This window comes from Carassius auratus, chromosome 34 (assembly GCF_003368295.1).
Source record: "Carassius auratus strain Wakin chromosome 34, ASM336829v1, whole genome shotgun sequence".
Taxonomy (NCBI): Eukaryota; Metazoa; Chordata; class Actinopteri; order Cypriniformes; family Cyprinidae; genus Carassius; species Carassius auratus.
The window spans coordinates 3,686,440-3,697,332 of NC_039276.1; positions in this window are offsets into that span (position 1 = coordinate 3,686,440).

Below are 10,893 nucleotides of genomic sequence, written 5' to 3' on the forward strand. Positions count from 1 at the left end.
CTGACATCATTACAGCTGTTCTGCATTTTGAAAGAGGTGAACAGGTCTTTAAACACTCTGAGGACTCTGATCTCTACCCGCTCTGTTCATTTCTCAGTGTGCTGGGTTTGTTTTTTTCTCTGGCTCGGTTCCAAAAAAACTAGCTGCCTTGCTGTCTACTGCCTACGTAGGTAGCTTAACTGAAATGGAATCCTATAAGTAACAGATTTGGAATGCTCTGCATATGTAGCAAACCGGTGCATCATTCAAACAGCGCTTCTCACATAATGTGCATGGGACTTGATTTCAGTAGAGTCTGGTCCTTAAAGTCCTTTCAGAAAAACAGGAAACTGGACCTGTAGCTTTTAGTCTGTGTATGTTAATCACTGATATATACTAGTATATTCCACACAACTCCAGTCCATCAATGAACATTTTGTGACGTGAAAAGCTGCATGTTTGTAAAAAATAAAATAAAAGATACATACAGACATTTTTACTTTCAAACCATTGCTTTTGATTGAAATATGAGCCCTCTATCCATAATACTGCTTTCTAAAGTGAGAAACTCATCTCGCCTGAATCAGGAGAGAACTATCCAAAGATCGAGTACCAATTACAAGCAAAAGCAGTCCAAAATAGTTCTAAAAAAAAACCATTGGATTATGATGTGAGGAAACCAGGGCATAGACTTTCACAAGAGGAACTTTTTTATGTATGTATTCTGGGGCAGAATCGATGGGCCGAAAAAAGTTAACAAAAAAAAAAAAAAAGGAAAGAAAAGAAAGCCTTAATTGATGGATTTGTTTCAAACATATTTTTTAACTTCAGAAGACATTAATTGTTGGACTGAAATGGTATGGGTTATTGTGATGTTTTTATCAGATGTTGGTCTCTCATTCTAACTGCAGAGGATCCATTGATGAGCAAGTGATGTAATGATAAACTTCTCTACACCTTGGATGGGTAAATTCTGAGTAAAATTTTACTTTTTGTGGGAGCTATTCTTTTAGGGAAAGTTACACTCTTAAAAATACCGATTCTAAAAGGGGATTCAATTGAAGAACCGTTTTTGGTTCCGCAAATAACTTTTCAGTAATCAGTTTAAAAATTTAATAGCATTTTAATATTTTTTTCGACAAATTAGCATATTTAGCTCAAATTACACAAAAACTAATTTTCATTATCTATATCTATTTGTCCACCAGATTACACAGAGAAGAAACAGTGTCTATGGTGTCTACGATAAAGCTCACTAGACATTGAAACAGAGCCATCTTCTCCTCCTTTTTTGTTCTTCACAGTTGAAAAGCTAACAGAGGACAGCCCAAAGCAGAGAGCCATAGTTCATTAGTGGCCGCCAGCTCAAGATCACCCGAATTGAGTCAGTTCTGTATCACAGTGCATAACAGAATGAGGAATCGGGGGAAAAAGTGAGGACTTCTGAATCCCTTATAGGATGTGTGCAAATGGAATCACCGTGTGTGGGTCAGATGTTAAAGGGTGGTTTTAATGCACTGGCATCTGAAGAACATTATTCACTATTATACCCCATAACTATTACAACATCAGAAAAAGTCAAATCATAACTATGTCATCTATCTCACTCCATTGTACATCTCGTAATACTAGATCACACTGAATTTTAGAGGTGGCAAAACTCCACCGGGGAGTATCATGCCCTAGAAAAGATGGCGCATCTACAGAAAAAACATTTGGGATAGTGCTCTATAACTTAAGTGTGGGATCTTTCTTCACCCTATAAATGATAACACTGTAGCATGTTCAAAATGTGTTGTGTTGTGGATAACAATGTGTTAATATTGCACTTTATTCATTTTTTGTGTTGCAAACTGTTATTGGATGTTTGAGTTGGATGTGAAAAGAAGCTCTGCCCCCTGTATGTGTGTAAGGGAAACAGAGAAGTGGGGGAGAAGAATGCCTCTCTGGTTTAAGTGCGGTTCTCTTGAAGTCAGGGTGTGTACAACAGCCCTGATAAACACCTCTCATGCATCAAAACGCCTCGTCCTACATTACTACACTACAGAAAAATAAAGAATACATGTTTATTATTTTTGTAATCATCAAAGAATGTTTACCCAATAATATGAAGTAGCACAACTGTTAAGAATAAATGTTTCATAAGATAAATTATGATATAAATTGTCATAATTATAGTAAAAATAATTTTAAAATAAATTCCAATAGAAAACTAATAAAGTTTCACAATATTACCATTTTTACTGTATTTTGTATTAAATTAATGCAGTCTTATAGAGAATAAAAGTCTCCTTTTAAAAACAGTTCACAGCAACATTTTACCGATCCCAGACTATTGAACAGTAGTGTACATACAGTATATTATAAAACTGAAAAATAATCAAACTAAGCAAAAGTTGTCTAGTTGGTTTAAAATTATAATTTAATATTTTGTTCATTATCTGGCTCAGCTCTGTGTTCATCTTCAGTTCTCTCTTCAGTTCAGTCAGTGTACTGTTTGAGTACATGAGTTACTCCGGGATATTGGTTTGTTTGAACTCAGAGGGAGTGTCAGCCACATTAAAAAAAGTTAACAGCTTAAGTCATTTGTGGATTAATGCGTATTGGAGACATGAAACGTTTCAAACGATTCAGTTCGATTCGGTGAACTGGTTCAAGAAGATCCGGTTACATCAAGTGATTTGTTCGCAAACCAGATATTACTACACTGCAGTGAACGCACTCACAACAGACTGGAAGAGAAGACAATGCAGAATAAAGTCGTAGTTTTTGATATTTTTGGAACAAAATGTATTTTCGAAGCTTCAGCAAATTCTAACTGACCCTCTGATGTCACGTGGACTACTTTGATGATGTGTTTCTTACCTTTCTGGACATGGACAGTTTACCGTACACACAGCTTCAATGGAGCGACTGAGAGCTCTCGAAACTAAATCTAAAATATCTTAAACTGTGTTCCGAAGATAAACGGAGGTCTCACGGGTTTGGAACGACACAAGGCTGATTGAGTCATAAATGGCTGAAGTAACCCTTTAATTCTATAATTTATAATAATAATGCATTATTGCAACATAATGTAATAAAATTTTGTTTCACTTAAATCTTTAATGTTTTTCTGTAATTATGTGTTGCTAATTATTATTGTACTATTTATTTTTACATAGCATCAATATTTTGATAAATATTTAGGTCAGGTAAAATTTTGAACTTCTCTCATTATGAAATAAAGCAATAAGCCCTGTTAAGCCGTGGTTTACAGTGAATTTATAACAGCTATGGGGCGTATAACCTTAGCTATTATGAATAACCTGTAAACCATGGCTTAACGGGGCTTATAGTTTTTATAAAATGGTTATTCCACATATACGTAGTAAGAATAATACAGAGCAAATAAAGTGTAATGATATAAATAAAAAACAGCAAGCATTCTTCCACCAAACAATGTAGTTCCTGAGAAACAGTTGTGGTTCCAACAAAGTGGTTGCCGAGCAACAAACAGAAGTAAACAAAGGAATAGGTTTGTAGTGTAATTTCATAGACAGTAAAATAAATGGACACAGCGACCCCATTGGAACTCAATTGAGACAAGTGAAGCCCATTTTTAGCATTTTTCAGCACTTCCTTTCTGACGCGCACACTCAAACTAAGCTTGATGACGTCAGCAACATGTCTGACAGATGTAAATCTTCTAGTAGCTGTGCGTGCAAACTGCCATCGTTAATCTTGCAGAGACGACGAGCTTGAGCGGGGAGTTCTTTGTCGTGAGTGAGCAGGAGTAAGTATTGATTAATTATTTTGTATAGTATTTTAATATGTAATGCCAGTACGCCATATTAAGTTAATTGCCTGCGAGCTTCTCCTCCTGTCTGTACGGTAATGTGACAGAGAGTCGAGTGGTTATGACGCAACCGTTAGCCTATTTTTACAAAAACTGTTTCTACGGGGCCATAATGTAACATAGAAGGTAATGGAGCCCTTTATACATTGTCATGTTTCTTTAGAAATAAATAATGGAAAAACGTAGTTTTTAAACGCCTCAGATGTAAAGTTATTCGCTTTCAAAGTGTCGCCAAAATTAATGGGAGTCAATGGGAATGCTAAAGCAAGTGAAGTTCTGCTACAAGATGGCGGCACCCGGCCGACTTCAACTTCCGGTCGACTTCCTTGCCGCCTGTGTAATTTACAACAATAAATTTATACTACGGGGCCGTTGAATGCTTGAATCTGATTGGTTGACGAACGTTCTGAGGTGTGCAATTATTTTCAGGGAAATGCACATTGCGAACATTGTTCCAATCAGCAGCTTTCTTGACCGCATTACAGTTCCATATCACTTCACATAGTTAACAGTAACAACGGTCACGCAGTTTGCACAAAAAGTTCGCACAGAGATAGCCTAATTCACTCAAGCTCTCACTCTCTTTCTGTGTCTCTGTCTCTCTTGCTCGCTGTCTAATAACTTAATTTATAACTGCGTTATAATGCTATTAACGGCTCAACCCCCCATTACCAGCTTTAAAATTACGTTTTGGAACTAGCAAAAGAGCCGTTGGATGATATGTGGAAGAAATAATCCTACTTACTTGGTTTAAGTGAAAGTGACATGACATACAGCCAAGTATGGTGACCCATACTCTGAGACTTGAACTCGCAACCTTTGGATTACGGGTCCAAATCTCTAACCATTAGGCCACGACTTCCCCCAAAGTAAAGATAGTACAGGTTTTTGTACTAATTTCACATGTGTTCAACTTAAATCTGACAAAGCATTTGTAATATAACATGTAGTCCTAAAACAAACAGGGTTCAGCTAATATGTGTTTCTGTTGATGGATGCACATTCTGGCTTCCCAGACATTACAACATTTTCAGATGAGTAAAAAAACAACAACCCTGGACAAATAATTCACTTTTGTTCAACATGAATCCCGTATTCTGGAATATGAGCAGTCATTTATTCTGTCATCACTCTGGTGTTGATAGCGCGTGCTCACAGATGAGATCTGAACAGCACACGTTAATAAGCTTTGCCAGTTCAAACATTTAAGATCCAGAGGACGCGAGCTCTTGCATGCAGTGTGAAGATTTGTGCGTGCACTCATCCAAAGCACGCAAACCCGTGCCTCAGAAAGCTCACAAATATTAAGATCTCTCTTAAGTATTGTGTTTAAATGGACAAATTCAGACAAAAATTATGAAAAGCTGTGTGGGTAAGTATCCTACAGCAGACATAGCCGGCTAAACCTAGGCCTACTGTATCAGTGCATTGGATCAGTCTTAATCGAACCTCAACAACAAAGAACTCACTCACTGCCCTTGATTAAAAAGCTTTTGTAACTTTAATAAACAATAATCTTTAATTTATACCTGCTGTTTTACATTTGATTACTTCATTCAATTTCTGTACGTAAAACTTACGCTAGACCTATTTAAAAAAAAAAAAAAAAAAACGGAAAAACACTGTTTATTGTTTGTATCTTTACTCTATTGTATTTATTTGTGCTGTTGCTTGTAGTAGGATAGAATATTCTTATTCTTTTTTTTTTATTAGAAAGTATCGTTTTTCCATAAACATAGCACATACTGAACTGTATATATATTTTGCCAGAGGAAATCCAGAGGAAATCAGGTCATACGACTGAAGCGACGACACTGAACCCGCAGCCTCGTGGCACGGCATATAACGCAGTACTCGTTCCGTATCTCAGGGAACCGAGGTTACGTTCGTAACCGAGTACGTTCCCTTTCGATACTTCACTCATACTGCGTATGGGGAACGAATTCAACCGCGCCGTGCCACGGTAGGGAACGACAAGACTTAACTTGAACACCCTGGGGTCCAGAGGATAAGTGAGAGGGCCGGAGCCATCGAACCCTTGACGCTACACTGCTGAGAGGGAGCTAGCTCCCTGGAGGTGGTATGATGACAGAGTCTGCTAGAGGCTGTCGTATCAAACCGAAAGAACCCGAGCATGCAAGGTCGGGATATCCAAGTTATAGAACCTGACAAAAGTGGACGGCGAGGACCAGCCGGCCGCCTCACAGATGTCCTTGATAGAGACACCACTAGACCAGGCCCATGAAGAGGCCATCCCTCTAGTAGAGTGGACTCTAACTCCTATGGGGCACTCAAGGCCCATAGAGGAGTAACATAGAGCGATAGTTTCAACTATCCAACGCGAGAGGCGTTGCTTTGAGACCGAAGACCCTTTGGTGCGGTCACCAAAGCAGACAAAAAGCTGGTCAGATTGCCTGAACGGCTGAGACCGCTCAATGTAAATTCTCAAAGCCCTCACTGGGCAGAGTAAATCCAGCTCTCGCTCACCTGACAACGGAGGCAGAGCTGAGAGGGAAATTACCTGTGCTTTGAATGGCGTCGAGAGCACTTTAGGTACGTAGCCATGCCTGGGTTTTAAAATGACCTTAGAGTCATTGGGCCCAAACTCAAGGCATGCAGGGCTCACCGAGAGGGCCTGCAAATCGCCAACACGCTTGACCGATGCTAGAGCAAGTAGCAGAGCGGTTTTGAGCGTTAGGGGCCGAAGGTCAGCTGACCGCAGCGGTTCAAAGGGAGGTCCTTTGAGTGCTCCAAGGACCGTGTGAAGGTCCCAAGTGGGAACGGTAAGAGGGCGTGGGGGCTTCAACCGCCTAGCACCTCTCAGGAAACGCACAATGAGGCTGTGTCGACCCACTAATTGGCCAGCAATAGGAGCATGAAATGCTGCAATGGCTGCTACGTACACTTTGAGTGTGGAAGGGGTGAGACCCTTTTCTAGACGCTCCTGGAGAAATGACAGTATCGGAGATACATCACACTCAACAGGGTCTTTGTTTTGTGCTAAGCACCAGTCAACAAAGACTGACCATTTTTGGGCATAGAGGCGTCTTGTAGACGGGGCTCTTGCCTGAGCAATGGTGTGTAGTACGTCCCCGGGGAGGCTCAGAGGCTCCCATCGAGGGACCATACATGCAGAGCCCAGAGTTCTGGCTGTGGATGCCAGATTGTCCTGTTCGCCTGAGAGAGGAGGTCCCGCCTCAGGGGGATCGGCCATGGGGCTTTCATGGAAAGCCTGAAAAGCTCCGAGGACCAAACTTGGGTCCTCCAGAGTGGGGCCACTAGGAGGACTCTGTGTCTGTCTTCCCTGACTCGTCTGATGACCTGAGGGATCAGAGCAATCGGGGGAAAAGCATAAAGAAGGAGGCTGGGCCAGTTGTGGGCCAGTGCATCTGTTTCCTTTGAAAAATAAGTTGGGCAATGAGAGTTGCTTTCTGAGGCGAAGAGGTCGACCTCTGCCTTCCCGAAAATCTCCCAGATTTTGAGAACTGTCTGGGGATGGAGCATCCACTCGTCCGAGGGGACATTGCTCCGTGAAAGCATGTCTGCTCCCAGATTCGTCTTGCCAGGTATGTGTGTCGCCTTGAGCGATCGCAACCTGGGTAATGCCCATTCCAAGAGGCGCTTTGCCAGTGCGCAGAGGCGGCTGGACGAAAGGCCGCCTTGGTGATTTATGTAGGACACCACTGTCATGCTGTCCGACTGGACTAGGATGTGGCGCCCTTCCAAGATTGCCTGAAAGGATTGAAGGGCTCGTTCTACTGCCAGCATCTCGAGGCAGTTGATATGAAGATGGCTTTCTTCGTGCGACCACGAGCCGAAGGCTGGTCTGCCCTCGCACAGAGCACCCCAACCCAGGTTGGACGCATCTGTTGAGAGTACCGTCCTTCTGGAAACCGCCTGTAGGGGTACTCCACGACTGAACCAAACAGGGTTCATCCAAGGCTCCAGGGCTGCTAGACAGGCCTGGTTGACCCTGATGCGAAAGCGGCCGTGCCGCCAAGCATGAGGTGGGACCCGGAGTTTCAGCCAGTACTGCAAGGGCCGCATTCGTAGGAGGCCGAGCTGTAAAACTGGGGAGGCGGAAGCCATCAGCCCTAGCATCCTCTGAAAGAACTTCAGAGGGAAACAGGCTTTGTTCTTGACAGAGGCCGCGAGCTGCTGAAGTACAAGAGCGCGCTCTGGTGATATGACCGCCCTCATATTGACGGAGTCGAAAACTGCTCCCAGGAACGTAATACGTTGGCTGGGGAGCAGTGAGCTCTTGGCGAAATTGACCCTGAGTCCTAGGCACTGTAAGTGGCTCAGGAGCATGGATCTGTTGTGGTCTAGCTCGGTTCGTGACTGGGCTAGAATGAGCCAGTCGTCGAGATAGTTCAGAATGCGAATTCCCATCTGTCTCAGAGGGGAGAGCGCCTCGTTCATGCACTTCGTGAAAGTGCGGGGAGCTAGAGACAGCCCAAAGGGAAGGACTGTATATTGGTAAGCCACACCCTCGAACGCGAACCTCAAGAATCGTCTGTGATGGGGGGCTATCTGGATGTGAAAGTAAGCATCTTTCAGGTCCAGCGAGAAGAACCAGTCCTCGGGGCAAATCTGCGTGAGGATCTGCTTCAGTGTCAACATCTTGAACTTCCGTTTCATGAGGGAAAGGTTCAGGTGTCTGAGGTCTAAGATGGGTCTGAGACCGCCATCTTTCTTGGGGACAAGGAAATAACGGCTGTAGAACCCCGACCCGCTGTCTGAGGGAGGAACTATCTCTATGGCTCCCTTCCTTAACAGCGTCATCACTTCGGTGCGGAGGACCTGAGAATCGTCCGGCTCTACCGAGGTGGGAATCACTCCGTGAAAACGCGGGGGTCTTCGGGCGAACTGCAGTGAGTATCCGTGTTTTATTATCCCCAACACCCACTTGGACACTCCGGGGATGGCCTGCCAGGCCTCGGCCCGCGTGACAAGGGGCTGGATAGTGTCGGATGGCAGACCGCTGATCAGGGGCCTGAACACCGACGAGTGTGGAAGAGGAAAAGTGCTCTCTTTTTGAAAATGTGAAATATTTATTGTGTTCGCCATAACAACAGCGCTTTGCGTGGACGCAACAACAGTGGGCCCAGGTCGCACAGCAGACAGGCGAGAGAGCTTCTGGGGTGGTCCGGCCGCGGCGGGACTTTGCCCCTTCCTCTTTCTTCCCCAACGATCAGGAGGATTTAGAGGGCGTCGGGTCCAGCACAATCCTTTGCCGGGGGCCCTGACGTCTAGGCGGTTTAGCGCGCCTAGTGGGGCGAGCTGGGTGCTGCTCCTTAGGGGGTGCCGCCTGGGGGGTAGAAGGGGCAGGTTTGCTCTGGTGCTGAGTCGGCGCAGTCCTGGGGCGACTCGGGGCAGAGGTGGAGCGCTTGGGCAGGAAGTGTCGCATGGCTTGGGACGACTTCTGTGCTGCAGTGAAGCGTTCTGTAAACCCTTCTACCGCTGGTCCGAAGAGGCCGCATGGAGAGACTGGGGCATCGAGAAAGGCCACTTTGTCGCTCTCCTTAATCTCTGTTAGGTTGAGCCAGAGGTGGCGCTCCAGCACAACCAGGTTGGCCATGGATCGTCCGATGGCCTGGGCCGTGGCTTTCGTGGCGCGCAGAGCCAAATCAGTGGCGCTGCGGAGGTCACGGAAAGCAGGTTCACTAGAGATAGACTCATCCAGGGAACGGAGAAGCTTTGCCTGGAACACCTGCAATATGGCCATGGTGTGCAGAGATGAAGCGGCTTGGCCCGCAGAAGTGTAGGCCCTGCCAGCCATGGCAGAGGTCGTCCTGCAGGGCTTGGAAGGAAGGGCTCTCTTATTTTTCCACCCCACAGCCGCGGGGGGACAGAGGTGAGCAGCCACGGCCTCATCCAGGGGCGGCAATTGCTCATAGCCCTTCTCCTGAGAGCCATCTACTGAGCTGAGAGCTGCAGAGGAAGTGCGTAGGCGGGCCGAGTAGGGGGCGCGCCACGACTTTGTCAGCTCGTCATGAACCTCAGGGAAGAATGGGGCAGGTCGCTGGCGGGGGGCCTGGCGGCGTCCTGGCAGGTACCACTCGTCCAGCCTGCTGCGTGTCGGCTCTTCAGGGGGGGCCCACTCCAAATGGAGTTCCTCAACGGCCTTGGAGAGGATGCGGAGAAGCTCGGCATCCATCCCAGCTCTGGCGTCGATGGGCTCCAGTGACGGCAGGTGGGCAGGGTCAGAATTGCCGGCCCAGTCCTCCGTTTCAGAAGCCGCGAGTGACATGGAGTCGTCAAGCGGCTCGTCCTCCGATCCGCCAAAAGAGACGAGGTCGCTCGCTTCAGCCGAGGGACGCTGCTCTGGGCGTGAGAAGAGGACAGGGGACGGCTCTCTCATTGGAGAGGGTGAGGCACGCGGGCGCTGAGCCGGCGTGAGCTCACCCAAATCCGGGCGCTGGGCCCCTCTTCCCCGCTGTCTTTTCCTGGCCGGCTCGCGGGAGGAAAAAGACGGGAGGGCGCGAGGGGCGGGATTACTTTCATTAAAGAAAGCAATCCGCGAGCGCAGAGAGGCGAGACTCATGCTTTCACAAAAGCAGCATGAAGTCTCAGTGAGTGCAGCCTCAGCATGGGGTTTACCCAGGCAGAAAACACACTCACCATGGCCGTCGTCCTCATGCAGAGGGGCTCTGCATGTGCCACAGCTGTGGCGCGGCATGGCCGTCGCCGTTAAAACGGCGTTAGAAACGCTCTTTTAGAGCGGTGAAAACCGCTGGAAAAAGCTCTTTTAGGATCGCCGGATGGCGGCAGGAGATCGCTGAGAAGCGGCCGGAAGCGGGAAGCGGGCGGCCCGAGATCGGCGCTGAGAGCGGCTGTCTGCGAGTACGCCGGCGCTGCAGGCGGTCGGCGGTCTCAGCTGGTCCGCTGCGGTGCCTCTTCGACGGCGAGGGCTCGTTCCAGGCGAAGGCGTTCAGCAGAGATCCAACGAAGTGAAGTCGTCGCTGAAGGAGTAAGATCTGATTTCCTCTGGCGATTGCCTGCTTATATAGCAATTCGCCCCGCCCATTCTGGCGGGCTTTGGCGCGCTGCATCGCCACAGGCTCGCGCAGCTA